Below are 19,054 nucleotides of genomic sequence, written 5' to 3' on the forward strand. Positions count from 1 at the left end.
GGCTTGCCTTTTAAATTTCTGATTATGCTTGCGTTATATGTTATTGGCCTTCAGCGGTTTTTAAATTAAAGTGGCTTTCAGCCAGTAATTAACTCCCAAAGATTATAGCTGTGGGTTTAAACTTTTTTGAGATCTTGTAACGTTTGATCAAATAATAAAGTTGTGTGCTCGAGTGTAACTGACAGCTCCTTATTTTGTCCCCTTTCCACAATTTATTCTATCTGTCCTGTCCGGTAGGTTAAGCATGGCATTTCACGCGCTATTTAAAAAACAGCACAAAACTAAGTGATTTTGGGTGACATAAGGTAAAATACAGCAAGATTCATTTAGTGCTATTAAATGAAAATAAATGTTATTTAACTTAAATTAACATTTTAAAAGGATTTGAGCCTTAAAAATCTGTTTAAACGTTAGTTATGCTCCAAACAGAAAGTCACCTCATCAGTTAAGGGATAACAAGACGAAGAGAACAGGCAGCACTGTGAGCAGTAATGGGGCCGGAGTAGGATTTATCACGTGATAAATGATTAAATTTTCATTTATTTAACTAGTGGGTCTACTGTGTCTAAACGATATACTGACATTCTCAAGTAGCCTGCTTCCAGCACTTAAATACTAGTTCCAGTCAACGTTCTCCCTTACTGTATTATACTTACTTGGATTTCTTAACAACCCACATTTTGCTATCGAATGTGATTGCTGAACTTTAACTATTATACATGTGCACTGAGCTGTAAGAGCCATTAAATGAAAACGACACAGTTCGGAGAAATAAGTAAATCGATTACTATCTCGAAAGTAATCACTGTAATTGCTAATACCATTATGCCCCTGTTAGAAAAGACGGCAGTGCCTTCATAGAAAAATGTTAGCTGTTGCTTACAGAAATCTGATAACATCCAGGCGTGCACCTCTTCGTCCGAAGCAAATCGACAGCCACGAATGTCTTTCTTCGACGTTCCAGAAATATAGACATCACTTGGGGAGAGATCGAGACTGTATGGACGCTGTGCAACGGCTTCCCAGCGAAATTTTTCAGCTTCGCCGAAACAACATTCACGCACGTCTGCTTCGGTAAAGTTTATATGACTTTCTCTGTGACTTCAAGGGCCAGTTCGTCATTCTCTTTCTGGAACCCTGCGCCACAATCAACACACAGAGCTACCTGGACACTTCGCGAAAGTTGAAGAGCCGTATCAAGTCTGATGGGCCAAAAATGTAGTGGACGGCTCGCCCACATGTTGCCAAGGTTTTTTTGAGTACGCTGCAGAAGTTTCGATGGGAAGCCCTTACACATTGCTTGACTGGTTGATTTGGGGGAGGGGACCAAACAGCCAGGTCATCGGTCCCACCATATTAGAGAAAGATGGGGAAGGCAGTCGACTGTGCCCTTTCAAAAGAACCATCCCGATATTTGCCTGAAGCTATATAGGGAAATCAAAGAAAACCTAAATCAGGATGGCCGAACGGGGGCTTAAACCGTCTCCCCCCCCCCCCCCTTTGCACATCCTCCGTACAGTCCCGATCCCTCTCCCCATGCAATTTCAAATACATTCGTCACCATCGATTTGCTTCGGATGAAGATGTGCCCGTCTTGGTACGATCATGGTTTTCGAAGGAGGCACGGATGTCTTGCCTCAGAGTTGTATACATTTATTTACTATTAGACACAGTCTTGATTACGATTTATTTATCAAGGTGACCGGTTTAGACTACTACTGTGGTCATCTTCAGACCACTGAGTAGGAACCTCTTTCTGTTGGAGAAAGAGGTTCCTACTCAATGGTCTGAAGATGACCACAGTAGTGGTCGAAACCGGTCACCTTGATAAATAAATCGTGATCAAGACTGTTTTTAATAGTAAATATTTGTAAGACATTGATCACTGCCTTTCCCGTAATGTATTCAAAAGTAATGGTATACATTTGTTAACAGCTATGGCGTTTAGATTTGAAACATTAAATAATTTGAAATTAACTGGCAGTTTAAAAATGTGTGCCTAAGCGACACTCGAACTCGGGACTTAAACTTTTCGCAAGTAAGTACTCTGTCCACTGAGCTATCCACGAACGACTTAGGACCTGTCCTAACAGCTTTACTTCTACCAGAATAACCGAGTGTCGCTTGGGTAGCAGAGTCGGTAGAGCACTTGCTCCCGAAAAGCAGACGATTCGAGTTCGAATCGCGGTCCGGCACACAGTTTTAATCTTCCAAAATTTTTCATATCAGCTCGCACTCCTCTGCAAAGTAAAAAGTAGATTTCTGTAGCTTACTATTATGATCTGTTCCACATTAAATTATTTGCTTGGTAATTAAACAACTTCAAACAAATTCAGGTTTGCTTTTCGGTTTGTCACCTTTACTTAAGCTATAAAGTCTCTCCTTCGAAATAATGCTGTTCACAACAGCTTCACTATTTTCATCTTTCAGTCCTTTTCAAAGTCGGTCACGTAAGTTCAGATAAAACATAAAAAAAACACGAAAGTGAGAGGTGGTGTAGAGAGTGCTGTGGGAATTATAGTCATAGGAAATCTCCAGAAAAGCAGAAATGATTATTGAATAAGTCAACACTGCAAAAAAAGATTCACTTGTATTTCTCCAAGTGTATATAGACTCGTTACAAACAGTTCAACAAGAAGTAAGTTAAACTACCATTGTCAACAATGATGAGGTCCTCTGAACTAAAGCATAAATGATGATGTCGGAGCCGTGACTAGGCAGCTTCTGCAAAGCGTCATACAGTGAAAAGACTCCAGTTGCAAGTAGCTGTGTGACTGCTGTCGGCCATCCTATATTGCAGCAACAGACGGCGCTCGGGATTTGGAGATACTGCTGGTGTGGCTTAGATAATGCGCTCCTCAATGTCCGCCAAATCCCGCATGACCTTCATCAGTGTCTGATGGAAATTTGCGATTCCGTTGTTAACTTTAAGATGCTACTAGGTTGGTGTTGAAACCTGATATCACAAGATAGGGAAGGGTAAGGAGGAAGTCTTTGATGGGGGAAGGAGATGGACATAGGGTTAAGGAGCAGGTGGTCATACTAGGAAAAGTCTCCATCCCGTTGGGCCACGCTACAAAAGTATCGTCCACAGACAGCCAGAAGCAGTAAGGAAAGAGACTTGCAGACTGCAGTGTTTTTCCCTCAAAATCTTCCATAAAATAGTTGGGCACCACGGGAGAATGAGGTCTTCCCATGGTGACATCGTCAACCTGTTCAAACCACCGTTGGTTGAATAAGAAATAAGTAGAGATAAGCACATATTTAAGCAATAGTACTTTGTCTTACTCAAACTCACTGCTGGTGACCTCTAACGAGTCTTCAAGCAGCTCTCATCATCCTGCACAACGTGGTAATGTCTTACGGTCGTTAGAGATCATCAGTAGCAAGTTGGAGAGAGATGAAGTATCATTACTTAAATATGTGGTCATATGGCGATAGTCTGCCTGGCGAGCTACAAAACCTAAAACCGGGTTTCGAATAGCTCTGAGCACAATGCGACTTAACTTCTGAGGTCATCACTCGCCTAGAACTTAGAATCAATTAAACCTAACTAACCTAAGGACATCACACACATACATGCCCGAGGCAGGATTCGAACCTGCAGTCCTAGCGGACGCTCGGCTCCAGACTATAGCGCCTAGAACCGAGCGGCCACTCCGGTTGGCGCGGTGTTTCAGCCGGACGGCTGTTCTGATACTGCATTCCGTGCAAGAAAGTTTATTGCAGGGATTTTAATGAAGATGCAGAGGCACTCACTGCAATGGCGTTGCCATATTTGGGAAGTATGTCTTCGAGAATAGAAAAGACCCCTGACTACCAACATACACACATCAAAAAAAGATTTGTATCACCCCGGTTCCCAGAACTCCTGAAAACACACGCTGATTGTGGATATTGTGTCACAGACACAGTCCCTCTGATTGTTCAGGCATGTCACTAAACACATCCAAAGATGTAAACAACCATGCATGGTCAGCGCCTATTAGACGGAGGACTCCTACAGCCGATCATTTCCACTCATTCCACCAGGAAGGAGGTGCACGGCTCGAGTGGACAAGAGACATTGCATGTTTTGTGTGAAGTGTTATCCATAGCGTCGTCTTTCTGGGACTATTCTTAAGGCCATAGATATCCGTAAGGGGGATGATCTTTTGAGTGGGGATGCAGTTTTCTGTCAAACACCGCCTGGAATCCAGAACTGGCTGCCATTAAATTAAACAGGAGAAACAACGAATTACGATTCACTACGCAGTGCACTGCTGAACTTTAATTTAACACTTAACAACAGTGGCGCTGGCAGCACAGTAACTGCCCATAGCGCACGCAAGGCCTTTGAGTTGCTGGCGCTGGGGAATACTACGAACCCTCCTTTCCTCCAGCTTAAGGCGTCTTCCTATGCATGCGTATTTCTCTTCCTTGCCTGATACAGTTCGATGGTGCCTCGCAATTGTAACCAGTCGTGTCTTCCAGCAGTGAAACCAGCAACTACCACCACCTGGAGACGTCGAACAGTTGTATCGACGAACTATTGCGGGATTTGCACGATATGATCCAGCGGCAAACGCGAAAAGTGTATTTGAGGTGAAGAGCTTACTTCGATCAGAAACAAAAATTGCTCTGTGAAACACTCCGAACATAAATGTGGTTCTGTAAGTTACTGAAGTTGAGTGACAACAAGGAAACTACGAAACGGTTTCTGACGTTGCATATATTAAATTTTTAAGGACCTCGATATGACACAGTGTTGACGACGGGAAACCAAATGAATGTCAACGAACAAAATTCTAGGCAGATAACATTTGTAAAAGCAAGAGTATTTTAACCAGATGGACAAGGGAAATGCGGGGCCACACCATTCTCGGTTCTGGCTTGATATGAATAAAGCATTTTTCTGGTTTTCGTGCCCACTTCTTGAGAAAATTAGTTGTTAGCTACTGTCCATGAATTTTTGTCCAACATTTCTTTATTGATTTTTCTGATGTTTCGCAAGCACGAGTGGCTGCTATTGTCAAAGCTTCACGGTGCATTGCTGGTGGCAGATTGAAGTAAAGGCTTGCGGCGGCAGATTGTGTGTACATAGCCGCGCCAAGATTCAAGGGCTTTTTCGTGGTCATTACCGCTGCGGTTCCCTGCAACGGTCGTTTGCTGCCGCACAGCGACCCAGGATCCGCTCACCTTGAGGCTTCCTTCTTTCTTCTAGCAGCTATTGTCTTGTTTGTGTATTTCTACAACTTCCCTGAACAAACGGGTATGATAACTCTTCTCCATATCAATAACTTCCGTGTCATCGAAGTTTACTATGCCCGATAGTCCACCACACGCCTGTATTCGCGAGCATTCAACTACGGGACAGAAATATCGAAGCCACATATGGACACTCCTACGGTCTAACCACACCAATGTCCAGCAAATGGTTCACAATTTTGCGTAGTTGTCCCATCTTTAAGGCTGAAAGAAAGCACGGCGTCCGGCGCACCGGATTCTGATCCGTATCTGATATTAGGTCTTAGCGGTCATCGCCAACCGATCTGCCCGTACCGGGGGAAGTTCTCCAATTGCGAGGCATCCGACTTAGGAAGAGACCCTACCTGGAACTTAGGCTCGCTTGAAGCCAAACTACGCACATTGGTACGACTACCATTAGCAAAAAAGTTGTACCTTTTCTCAGGCTGAAATTTAAATTGAAAACTTCTCCCGTAACAATCAAGCATAGTCTTGAAATTTGTAGTCTAACAATACCTTCACCTGTAATGGCTGCCCGATCACTCATCAGCAGTTCTGTTGAAGAGTTTGCAAATCATGGAACCCAGCTGCTCGGCGGTACCTAAAATACCAAGTATAATCGACCAACGGGGTATTACACCCAGAATCAAGCAGAGGGCACAGAGATTCAGATCCAAGCACACGTAGGATGAACGCAGCTCACTTTGCGCCTCCTCCAACAACATAAGTGCAGAGACGCGAGACCACATGGCTACTCCCTGGTTTGGCGGCGTCAGCTATTCAGAAATTTATTGCGTGCCAACCCACAGTTTCGTGCAAACTGGCTCCGTTTTGAATAACGGAAACACATATAATACCGAACGCCCTCCACTTTAGTGTGGTCAGTCATTTTCTACTCCATAACTTACTTCACAAGACTGCTCTGCTTTTCATCTCCATTTCTGTTATTCACAGTCCCCACAATCGACTTACCCAAATCAGCGAACGACTGAGTTCTATTGGAAAACTTCATCCTAGAGAGTTTTTGCGACTTCAGGCACTATAAATACTGGTCACGATATCGCCCTCAGAAATCTCAAAACAGAGGGCCGGGATGGCTATTTGCACACCATCAATCAGTTTCGCCCGTTGGTTCGTTACCGGCTTGTACTCTAAATACATGCTGAACAATGAACTCCTTCCTCCTGCGAGTTCCAAAATGTTCCGATATAATTCCTACAAAAACCAGTTAAGATCTTCTCCCCTTCAAAGCTGTCCAAAATTATTCTACTAAATCGATCAACCGTTAACGGGAAAATAATTTGAAAAATGATACTGCAAGGTACTTTCAAAATACCAGTTTGTGGTTTAACCATGAACCACACTAACCACCTTCCTCCGACAGCTCCTGACCCTCAAGCAACAATACTCAACGGGTTAGGTAGCTTACATAATTATTTACCAGAATCAAATGTATGATACGCATCGTACCATCATCCAAGCAGATAAAACTAGTTCTTGCAATTTTTGAATTTCACGCAGTTTATGAGTATCGTTATTAATTAAACGAACATCCCATACCTAGATGGTCCAACACAACTTGTTGCCGGAAAATGTGCTCACGGAAGAGAAACGCAACACTATACTTGGTAAAATCTTCTTGCACATTAATGAATAGTGCAATACACCCGGAGCAGGCTAAACGTACGCCCCCAATAGACGAGGCGGTGACGTTTACTGGTACGTTCAAGGCTGCCCATGATGTACAGTCAGCAACAGTGCAAGCTTACAACAGACAGGACATTTAGACACTATCATTGTATATCAAATACAGTAAACTATACGCATATTACTAGCGTGTACCTTCACCTTTAATGTTCTACGAGTCGGGGCGTGGAATATCAGAAGCTTGAACGTGGTAGGGAAACTAGAAAATCTGAAATGGGGAAATGCAAAGGCTCAATCTAGATATAGTAGGAGTCAGTGAAGTGAATTGAAGTGGATGGAAGACAAGGATTTCTGGTCAGATCAGTATCGGGTAATATCAACAGCAGCAGAAAATGGTATAACAGGTGTAGGATTCGTTATGAATAGGAAGGTAGGGCAGAGGGTGTATTACTCTGAACAGTTCAGTGACCGGGTTGTTCTAATCAGAATTGACAGCAGACTAACACCGACAACGATAGTTCAGGTATACATGCCGACGTCGCAAGCTGAAGATGAACAGATAGAGAAAGTGTATGAGGATATTGAAAGGGTAATGCAGTATGTAAAGGGAGACGAAAATCTAATAGTCATGGGCGACTGGAATGTAGTTGTAGGGGAAGGAGTAGAAGAAAAGGTTACAGGAGAATATGGGCTTGGGACAAGGAATGAAAGAGGAGAAAGACTAATTGAGTTCTGTAACAAATTTCAGCTAGTAATAGCGAATACACTGTTCACGAATCACAAGAGGAGGAGGATTACTTGGAATAGGCCAGGAGATATGGGAAGATTTCAATTAGATTACATCATGTTCAGACAGAGATTCCGAAATCAGATACTGGATTGTAAGGCGTACCCAGGAGCAGATATAGACTCAGATCACAATATAGTAGTGATGAAGAGTAAGCTGAAGTTCAAGACATTAGTCAGGAAGAATCAATACGCAAACAAGTGGGATACGGAAGTACTAAGGAATGACGAGATACGTTTGAAGTTCTCTAACGGTATAGATACAGCAATAAGGAATAGCGCAGTAGGCATTACGGTTGAAGAGGAATGAACGTCTCTAAAAAGGGTCATCACAGAACTTGGGAAGGAAAACATAGGTACAAAGAAGGTAGCTGCGAAGAAACCATGGGTAACAGAAGAAATACTTCAGTTGATTGATGAAAGGAGGAAGTACAAACATGTTCCGGGAAAATCTGAAATACAAGTCGCTGAGGAATGAAATAAATAGGAAGTGCAGGGAAGCTAAGACGAAATGGCTGCAGGACAAATGTGAAGACATCGAAAAAGATATGATTGTCGGAAGGACAGACTCAGCATACAGGAAAGTCAAAACAACCTTTGGTGACATTAATAGCAACGGTGGTAACATAAAGAGTGCTACGGGAATTCCACTGTTAAATGCAGAGGAGAGAGCAGATAGGTGGAAAGAATACACTGAAAGCCTCTATGAGGGTGAAGATTTGTCTGACGTGATAGAAGAAGAAACAGGAGTCGATTTAGAAGAGACATGGCGTTCCAGTATTAGAATCGGGCTTTAGAGGACTTACGCTCAAATAAGGCAGAAGGGTTAGATAACATTCCATCAGAATTTCTAAAATCATTAGGGGGAAGTGGCAACAAAACGACTATTCACGTTGGTGTGTAGAATATATGAGTCTGGCGACATACCATCTGACTTTCGGAAAAGCATAATCCACACAATTCCGAAGACGGCAAGAGCTGACAAGTGCGATAATTATCGCACAATCAGCTTAACACCTCATGCATCGTAGTTGCTTACAAGAATAATATACAGAAGAATGGAAAAGAAAATTGAGAATGCGCCAGGTGACGATCAGTTTGGCTTTAGGACAATTAAAGGCACGAGAGAGGCAATTCTGACGTTATGGCTAATAATGGAAGGAAGGCTAAAGAAAAATCAAAACACGTTCATAGAATTTGTCGACCTGGAAAAAGCGTTCGACAATATACACTCCTGGAAATTGAAATAAGAACACCGTGAATTCATTGTCCCAGGAAGGGGAAATTTTATTGACCCATTCCTGGGGTCAGATACATCACATGATCACACTGACAGAACCACAGGCACATAGACACAGGCAACAGAGCATGCACAATGTCGGCACTAGTACAGTGTATATCCACCTTTAGCACCAATGCAGGCTGCTATTCTCCCATGGAGACGATCGTAGAGATGCTGGATGTAGTCCTGTTGAACGGCTTGCCATGCCATTTCCACCTGGCGCCTCAGCTGGACCAGCGTTCGTGCTGGACGTGCAGACCGCGTGAGACGACGCTTCATCCAGTCCCAAACATGCTCAACGGGGGACAGATCCGGAGATCTTGCTGGCCAGGGTAGTTGACTTACAGCTTCTAGAGCACGTTGGGTGGTGGCACGGGATACATGCGGACGTGCATTGTCCTGTTGGAACAGCAAGTTCCCTTGCCGGTCTAGGAATGGTAGGACGATGGGTTCGATGACGGTTTGCATGTACCGTGCACTATTCAGTGTCCCCTCGACGATCACCAGAGGTGTACGGTCAGTGTAGGAGATCGCTCCCCACCACCATGATGCCGGGTGTTGGCACTGTATGCCTCGGTCGTATGCAGTCCTGATTGGGGCGCTCACCTGCACGGCGCCAAACACGCATACGATCATCATTGGCACCAAGGCAGAAGCGACTCTCATCGCTGAGGACGACACGTCTCCATTCGTCCCTCCATTCACGCCTGTCGCGACACCACTGGAGGCGGGCTGCAAGATGTTGGGGCGTGAGCGGAAGAGGGCCTAACGGTGTGCGGGACCGTAACCCAGCTTCATGGAGACGGTTTGCGAATGGTCCTCGCCGATATTCCAGCAACTAATTTGCTGGGAAGTGGCTGTGCGGTCCCCTACGGCACTGCGTAGGATCCTACGGTCTTGGCGTGCATCCGTGCGTCGCTGCGGTCCGGTCCCAGGTCGACGGGCACGTGCACCTTCCGCCGACTACTGCCGAGAACATCGATGTACTGTGGAGACCTCACGCCCCACGTGTTGAGCAATTCGGCGGTACGACCACCCGGCCTACCGTATGCCCACTATACGCCCTCGCTCAAAGTCCGTCAACTGCACATACGGTTCACGTCCACGCTGTCGCGGCATGCTACCAGTGTTAAAGACTGCGATGGAGCTCCGTATGCCACGGCAAACTGGCTGACATTGACGGCGGCGGTGCACAAATGCTGCGCAGCTAGCGCCATTCGACGGCCAACACCGCGGTTCCTGGCGTGTCCGCTGTGCCGTGCGTGTGATCATTGCTTCTACAGCCCTCTCGCAGTGTCCGGAGCAAGTATGGTGGGTCTGACACACCGGTTTCAATGTGTTCTTCTTTCCATTTCCAGGAGTGTAAAATGGTGCAAGCTGTTCAAGATTCTGAAAAAAGTAGGGGTAAGCTATAGGGAGGGACGGGTCATATACAATATGTATAACAACCAAGAGGGAATAATAAGAGTGGACGATCAACAACGAAGTGCTCGTATTAAGAAGGGAGTAATACAAGGCTGTAGCCTTTCGCACCTACTCTTCAATCCGTACATCGAAGAAGCAATGATGGAAATAAAAGAAAGTTTCAGGAGTGGAATTAAAATACAAGGTGAAAGGATATCAATGATACGATTCGCTGGTGACATTGCTATCCTGAGTGAAAGTGAAGAAGAATTAAATGATCTGCTGAACGGAATGAACAGTCTAATGAGTACACAGTATGGTTTGAGAGTAAATCGGAGAAAGACGAAGGTAAAGAGAAGTAGTAGAAAAGAGAACAGCGAGAAAACATCGGGATTGATGGTCACAAAGTGAATGAAGTTAACGAATTCTGCTACCTAGGCAGTAAAATAACCAATGACGGACGGAGCAAGGAGGACATCAAAAGCAGACTCGCTATGGTAAAAAAGGCATTTCTGGCCAAGAGAAGTCTACTAATATCAAATACCGGCCTTAATTTAAGGAAGAAATTTCTGAAGATGTACGTCTGGAGTACAGCATTGTATGGTAGTGAAACATGGACTGTGGGAATACCGGAACAGAAGCGAATCGAAGCATTTGAGATGTGGTACTATACACGAATGTTGAAAATTAGGTAGACTGATAAGGTAAGGAATGAGGAGGTTCTACGCAGAGTCGGAGAGGAAAGGAATATGTGGAAAACACTGATAAGGAGAAGGGACAGGATGATAGGACATCTGCTAAGACATGAGGGAATGACTTCCATGGTACTAGAGGGAGCTGTAGAGGGCAAAAACTGTAGAGGAAAACAGACATTGGAATACGTCAAGCAAATAATTGAGGACGTAGGTTGCAAGTGCTACTCTGAGATGAAGAGGTTGGCACAGGAAAGTAATTCGTGGCGGGCCACATCAAACCAGTCAGTAGACTGATGAAACAAAAAAAAAAACCTTCACGCCCACTTGACCGGATAGCCACACAACCTGCTCCTACTGAAATATAATAATAGGAAATATAGTATAAAATTTTATTCCTCACAATCTCTGCGTACGAACTAGCAATAAGAACTTCTGCCTATGTAAAGGTGAAACAGCATGTACCTCAGACAGACCAAGTCAGTGTAATCTTTCCTAATATACAGAGTACTGGCCTTACTCCTATCTAATTTGTACGGAGGTAGTAAAATTAATCCGCAGCATAGCCGACCATATGGTTTACTTCATGCCAAGTTTCACCTTTGTTGCATATCGCCTTCAAGTTGTAGCAATCGTAATGATGAGCAGCGTAAATTCCTGAGAATATACATCTAATTCCTGAGAACACTGTGTAATGGTTCTTTATTTACGTGACCATTACGGCACTCCAACCCCAGTTCTCGATACCAGTAATATCGTATTACTTTTCTGAGAAGTAACAGACATATTTTGGTGACAATATTGACTTTCGGTTTTATTAATGTATAGGTACTCTGATGTATCGATGTATTACAGTGATATGGTTCTTGTGTGTATTCATTTCTGTGAGACTGCCATAATCTTTGACTTACTTGTAACAATTTTCGCGCGGATGCGCACAGAGCAGTCTTTGTTTAACTTTGCAGAAGTTAAGTTGTTATTTCGCTTTGTAAAACAACACAAAAGTCATGTGTTTGGGTAAAGTGGAAATTAAATATATGAAGTTTGATACAAAACTGTTTTCTTGATGATGTGACAATTAAGAAGAAGTATATGTGAATTTACAGGAAGTTTAATAAAAATGTGGACCGTGAACACAAAGTCAAAAATGATTTCTACCATACCATTGTTCTGTTCTAGGATTGGTTAATCATTAAGAATTTCCTGAAAAACGCATTTTTTAGGTCTTCAAATATTGCTAAAATACAGATCTGGAACTTCTAGCAGTCAAAGTGGAATCACCCTAAAGTCAACAAGATGAGCCATAACAACTTCGGCGAAATCTACGTGGGAATCCATTCAAGATAAGTGCCAAAGTTAATGACTTTTTTACAGTGACTTCATTATTTCCATTCTGAGGGTACCATCCGCAGCCAATAACTGTTGTTGCCCGATAAAGCGAACGTATGCTGCGTGAGAAACATTATTAATCTGATTTCTAATCCACTTTGCAAGTGGTGGTATTGTTAGAACTAGACTGTGCGGCTGGTCCCAGCGGTGGTTCCAGTCCTTCCTTGGACATGGGTGTGTGTTTTTGTCCTTAGGATAATTTAGGTTAAGTAGTGTGTATAATTAGGGACTGATGACCTTAGCAGTTAAGTCTCATAAGATTTCATACACATACATTGAACCTGAGAACTCTATGTAACGTTATATTAATGTAACCACCCGTCTAAACTCTGAACGCCCAACTTTTGCTGCACAGACGGCTTCGAAAAATGCAGTACGGGATTTGACGAGGTTCTGGAGGGTAACGACTTGGATGTGGAGCCATACCGACTCCAGTGTTGTGGCCAGCTGCACTACGTATCTTGACTGAGTATCCATGGTACAAGCAAAGTGATCGAGATGGTCGCACAGATTCTCGATCGAGTTTAAATCTGGAGAGTTTGGTTAGTAGGGGAGCACGGTAAATACATCCTGCTATTGTTCAAACTACGTACGTACACTGCGAACTACGTCTTGGTGGTAGAAGCCGTCATGGAGAGGAAACATCACTACGTGTAGGGATGGACGTAGTCCTCAAGAATAGATGCATACTTGGGTAGATCTAGTGTGCCTTGGAACGAAGATATCACCCAGCGAATGCCACCGAATCATTACCAACACCGTAACGCTTCCTCCTCCGGCATGGACCCTTATGAATATTATTGCAGTATGTTTGCTGTCAGTTCGACGTGATTCATCTGAAAAGGCCACCTGTCTCCACTAAGTGGACATCCAATTTCGGCACTGGCTTGCAAATTCCACCCTTCCTCGCCGCTGAACGTCAACATGGGTGTACGGACTAGGCACTTGTTGCGCCGTTGGCTGAACGGTTTCTAAACGGTCACTGTTTGTAACCCATTGTTTCATCTAGGTGGTCGACTCCTCACTGTTACAAGTCTATTCGCCCACACATGCCTCCGCAGCCATCATTAGTGCCGGTCATCTATGGCCTGTGGGGCAACACAGTTGTCTCGGCGTCGCATATCGCCATTTTTCCATGCACGGTGTACGTTAACCAAAGCGCCATGTGAATAGTTTACATACTTAGCCATTTTGGAAATGCTTCCATCCGAATCCGTTAAGCCAATGGTCATGCCTTCTTGAACGTCAAAAAACTACTTACGTTTCTGCAATACATCAACGACTGCACTGTTTTCTGCGTATGAAAAACAGAATTTTCCAGTATCAATTATCTCACAAAACAATAGACAGAGCAAGCAGTTACGGAAAATATTCACGATTAAAAATGTATTTCCTTAGGGGATGATGATACCTTTGGTAATAAGACGAGAATGGTGTAATATAGGTATGTAAGTTTGAAACTATCCCTGACACACGTTACATACAGCCCACTGAGAGCCCTGTCACCTGCTTTCTACAACTGGTTATTGCATGTTGACGCCGATCAAAATCGGTAGTCAGATTATTGTTTACTTGTACATGGGACACTCAGCTACAGTTATGTCATAATTAATAAATGTAAAGAACATTAATAAGGTACAATTAGTTAGATCCTTGACCTAAAAAGGACTCTATCACAGAATCCACTGAATATCAACCTATTTCCATTCTTCGTACACTGTCCAAGGCCTTAGAACAAATGATACACGACTAGCAAACAAACTATTTAACTACAAACCACCTGCTAAGCGAATAACAGTCATGTTTCCATAAATATCACACAGCAACATATACCTCAATAAGCGTACCACAGGACTTGCAGTTTGCCAAGGATGCACAAGAGGCCACCAACATGTGCTTCTTAGACCTCAGCCAACTCTTTGACACCGTGGACTACGACACTTTAGTTGCAAACTTAGCAGCTTAAGTTTCTTGCCAAGTGCAGTTGTATGATTTAGCTTGTACCTGACGTCATGTCCGTCATCATAAAGTCACAACGGACGCTGTTACTATCAGCTGTTCCCAGGAGTGAGGTATTAGGCGCTATACGCTTTTTATTGCACGTACATGATGTGTCATCAGTCCTGCCCATCGCAAATACCACATGTAAACTGAAGACCTCCATTTGTATCTAACTGCAAGGCCTATAAATATAAAGACAGCCATTGCGAATCTTAGTACAGACCTGCGTGCACTATCAAACTCAACCCATTCGAAACTTGTTGGTCATTCTAGGCTCATTCGTCCAAAATATCGGAAATCCCTACCATAATTAGCCCTAAATGTGACAGATATGAACTTTTCTCCTTCAGAAAAGAGTCTAGCCGTAATAATAGATCAAAATCTAAATTGGACTAAGACATAACTGTAACGTGCAACAAGGCCCAGCATCTCTCCATTCTTTACAAAAACATAAAAAGCGCTTTCTTCTTGAAATTAAAAAGTAACTTGCACAAACACATACTTTCAACTATCGATTAGTGCAATGTTATAACTCAAAGTATTTCTCAGGAAAGATCACGATGCCATGAACTGGCTATGAATGCCTGTGTTCGCTATACTTGTGATGTTGTTCGACGTCTTGATCACATTTTAGCAACATATGTAGCTACGCTGGCTGGGTACATACAAGACCAGAGATTTCCGCACCAAAAGGAAGGGATTACTTTACTACACATTGTGGGAGTATACAGTGATCAATGTTTTTACAAATATTTACTATCAAAAACAGTCTTGATCGCAAATTATTTATTCCGGTAACCAGTTTCGACCACAACTGTGGTAATCTTCAGGCCAGTGAGTAAGAACCGCCTTCTGGTAGTAAACCACTACTAGTGAACCGGGAACCGGTGTTACCACTGCGGTAAGGCCGTTGTCAAAATAAAGAACACAAAAAGCAAACAGATGAGTCTTCCTTTTTAGAAATCAGTCGGCACAAAATCCCTTCTCCTCTGGAAGTCTTCGCCACAGGGACCTTCTCCGTCATTCATCCTTCAGCAGCCTTCATCGCCGACAGGGTTCCTCTCTGGTCGGTAAGCTGAGGCGCTTAGATATCTGCCTGACGCGAACTTAGCGTTGTTGGTGCGCTGCCAATGACTGTTGTGTAGCCGTTACAAACACCACCTACAGAATCAGATGGTGCGATCAAGCCATTACAGCGAAACGACCCATGGGTAGAGTGAAGTCATTTTTATAGATTTTTAAACAACTTCAAATTTCGCTCTCAGGACTTTATTCAGGTTCGATGAAAAATATGTTTTCAACTCCAGCCACAGATGAAACGCATTGCCTGCTCTAGCTTATATACGAACATCACCGTAGGGCTCTGCGAATGTAACTGTTTCATTCTGATACGCGATTGTTAGAATTTTACTCCAATCCTTTGACTGAATGGAGCAAAGTTTTACTTTAGAATTGCTAGTGCCTGTCAGACGATTCTTTAGTCACTTTAAAGTAATAGACAAAATTAAGTGTTGTTATTTAATCATTTAGTTATCATTCAATTACTTAATTTGGAATGTGTATAATTCATATCAGATTAGAGAGCTTAGAACAATTGCACAAGACTGTGCTTTAACTGACACACAATATTTTTAGCGCAACGCAATCTGACTTCCAAAAATCCCTACAAAAGAATGGCCCTCACTAACATTAACCTATACGTTTCACAAATCACTTACCTCACAAAAATCTTCGTTACTCAAGCCACTGCAATACAGCGAACGCCACTACTGCCAGCTAAATAAGAGATTGAAACTACTGAAGGCACTAACTACTGATAGGCATAGACAGAAAATGAAAGATTTTAATACAGAACAAACAATGTATTTACCTTAATAGTCAAAATATATATAGCAGTTCATGACATCCAGTCTTACAAATTTCAAAACTGCGCCATCTCTCTCCCCACGTCCACCACTGCTGGCGGCTCATCTCCAACTGCGCAACGCTACGCGCTGTTAGCATCCAGCTGCCGCTGCCCAACACTACAATGGCAGACAACAATGCAAACCAGCCACAGACTGCATATGGCACGGCCAGAGCGCTACGTGGAGGCGGCGTTACCGATAACAAAACCTAAACAGCCTACTTACAAAGCCAATTAGCAAACAATTGGCCTACCTAATCCACGTCGACTTACAGCACTAATCGTCAGAGAAGCCCAGCAAGAGGAGAGGTGGTGTGTAGTGGCACTGGGCGCGTAACACTATCGCATTTCGATCGCATAGGTAGTGGTATGGACCACAGCCATTAGATTTGCGAAATGTGAAGGCCACAGGCTGTGCTCTATCTTCAGTGTGTCTGTAGCCTTTGCTGTTGTTGTGGTCTTCTGTCCTGAGACTGGTTTGATGCAGCTCTTCATGCTACTCATCCTGTGCAAGCTTCTTCATCTCCCATTAGCTACTGCAACCTACATCCTTCTGAATCTGCTTAGTGTATTCATCTCTACGATTTTTACCCTCCACGCTGCCCTCCAATGTTAAATTTGTGATCCCTTGAGGCCTCTGAACATGTCCCACCAACCGGTCTCTTCTTCTTGTCAAGTTGTGCCACAAACTCCTCCCCAATTCTGTACACTACCTCCTCAATAGTTCTGTGATTTACCCATCTAATCTTCAGCATTCTTCTGTAGCACCACATTTCGAAAGCTTCTATACTTTTCTTCTGCAAACTATTTATCGTCCATGTTTCACTTCCATACATGGTTACACTGCATACAAATACTTTCAGAAACGACTTCTTGACACTTTAAAATATACTAAACCTGTACTGTAGCATTTATCTTCCGCAATATAACCCAAGCCCCCCATATTGTCACTACTTTCCCGACCGCACCTAATACATAGCATCGTGTACGAGTTGCCAGCTCTTTGTACTAAATTTAGCATCCTTTATAACCCCAAATCACAAAAATGGCTCAAATGGCTCTGAGCAATATGGGACTTAACTACTGAGGTCATCAGTCCCCTAGAGCTTAGACCTACTGAAATCTAACTAAGGACATCACACACATCCATGCCCAAGGCAGGATTCAAACCTGCGTCCGTAGCGGTCGCGATGTTTCAGATGGTAGTGCCTAGAACCGCTCGGCTACCCCGGCCGGTCCCCAAAATCACCTACAAATTTTGCGAGGTGCCGGGGCTACCTGTGTATTTAACACTAAATTCTTCTACTATCTTCATATGGAAATTATGCTCCAAGTCCTCCCTTTTCTAACTCCGATTGTTGCTGTTACACATGCATTAAGAAGAAAGGTGAACTGACTGTAATCGACCCTGCAAGTGGAGTAGAAAAGAATTTGGCACCTGCAATAATTTACTTTGATAGAAATAATTTGATAAAGAAAAGTTTCATTAACGTTGTGAGAAATGAGTGTGTTGCTCTACCGTTCTACATAATGGAAGTTCTGTACAAAATAACCATTTGATTATTATGACTAAACTAAAAATAATAAACAAAACATATGAAACATTTGCAATACGTCAAACTGGATACTGAAATAAATGCTTTGAAGGTGAAGTTGTCCATAAAGTGGCTTGTGACGTTTATGACCAAGTGGTATGTGGAGCCATTCCTTGCAACTCAAATGTTAAGAGAAACACCCAGCTAACTCTACATTAATTGCTGCTACAGCAGTGAGAACTCAGTCAATGAACACCCAAGACAGAACCACGTTAGAAAAGGTGGGAACAGGCGCACTCTGCTGAGCTCTGATTATCACATATCAAAATTCGCTAATCTGCCGGTGCTCCGGACATACATTATAAAGCTGTCTTCTTAACTGCAAGGACACGATCTGGCGTACTGGAGGCGATGGCTGGTTGCTTCGACGTCCCGTCATGGTGATGATAATATCGCCAGTACAGCCCGAAACAAATTATCCTGTTCTGGTTGTTCCAGACTAAAAACTTCCTAACAATACAAATGCGCCTCTGAGGGAGACGAAGAAGGCTCTACACACAATCACTGACGGTACAGTGATTGATTTTAACAATTTAAGTCACACAGTAACTCCGGTATAATCAACTTCAGCCAAAACTGCTCAAGACGGACAACACAGGATGCTTGTACGCAGAACGCTCAATTGCCATCTCTATTCGGAATGTTACACTGAAGTCGAAACTTCAGCAACTTCGTCAGACAGTTACAATTAAACGAAAGTATATTAGACAGCCAACGGAAGGCAGGCTGTCCAGAGCAGCGAGAGTTCCGTCTTGTAACCTACTCCGACCGAAAGGCGAGAGCCGACCCTATCAAGAGCACCTGTACAAGCTAAACACAGAACATTCCCGCCCTCACGACAGTGGCTATGGTTAAAATTGCCAATCAGCAACTCGAAAACCGGCGGAAAATTCTATTGCCGATGCACTACTATTCCACCAATGGAGATACTTGGCGCCAATTTCTGCGCTGATGTTTCTACGTCACGGAGCTATCGCCTGAGCAAGCCAATCACAGTTAATATTTGGCAGAAAACGTGGAAATTTGCCCGCCGAGACTGCCTGAGAACGTAAGTCATTCCCACGTCTCGCTGGTAGCCCGTCAGAAAGTGTTTTCACAAAGTTCCTGCGAAGTAACGGAATCTATA

This window comes from Schistocerca gregaria, chromosome 2 (assembly GCF_023897955.1).
Source record: "Schistocerca gregaria isolate iqSchGreg1 chromosome 2, iqSchGreg1.2, whole genome shotgun sequence".
NCBI lineage: Eukaryota > Metazoa > Arthropoda > Insecta > Orthoptera > Acrididae > Schistocerca > Schistocerca gregaria.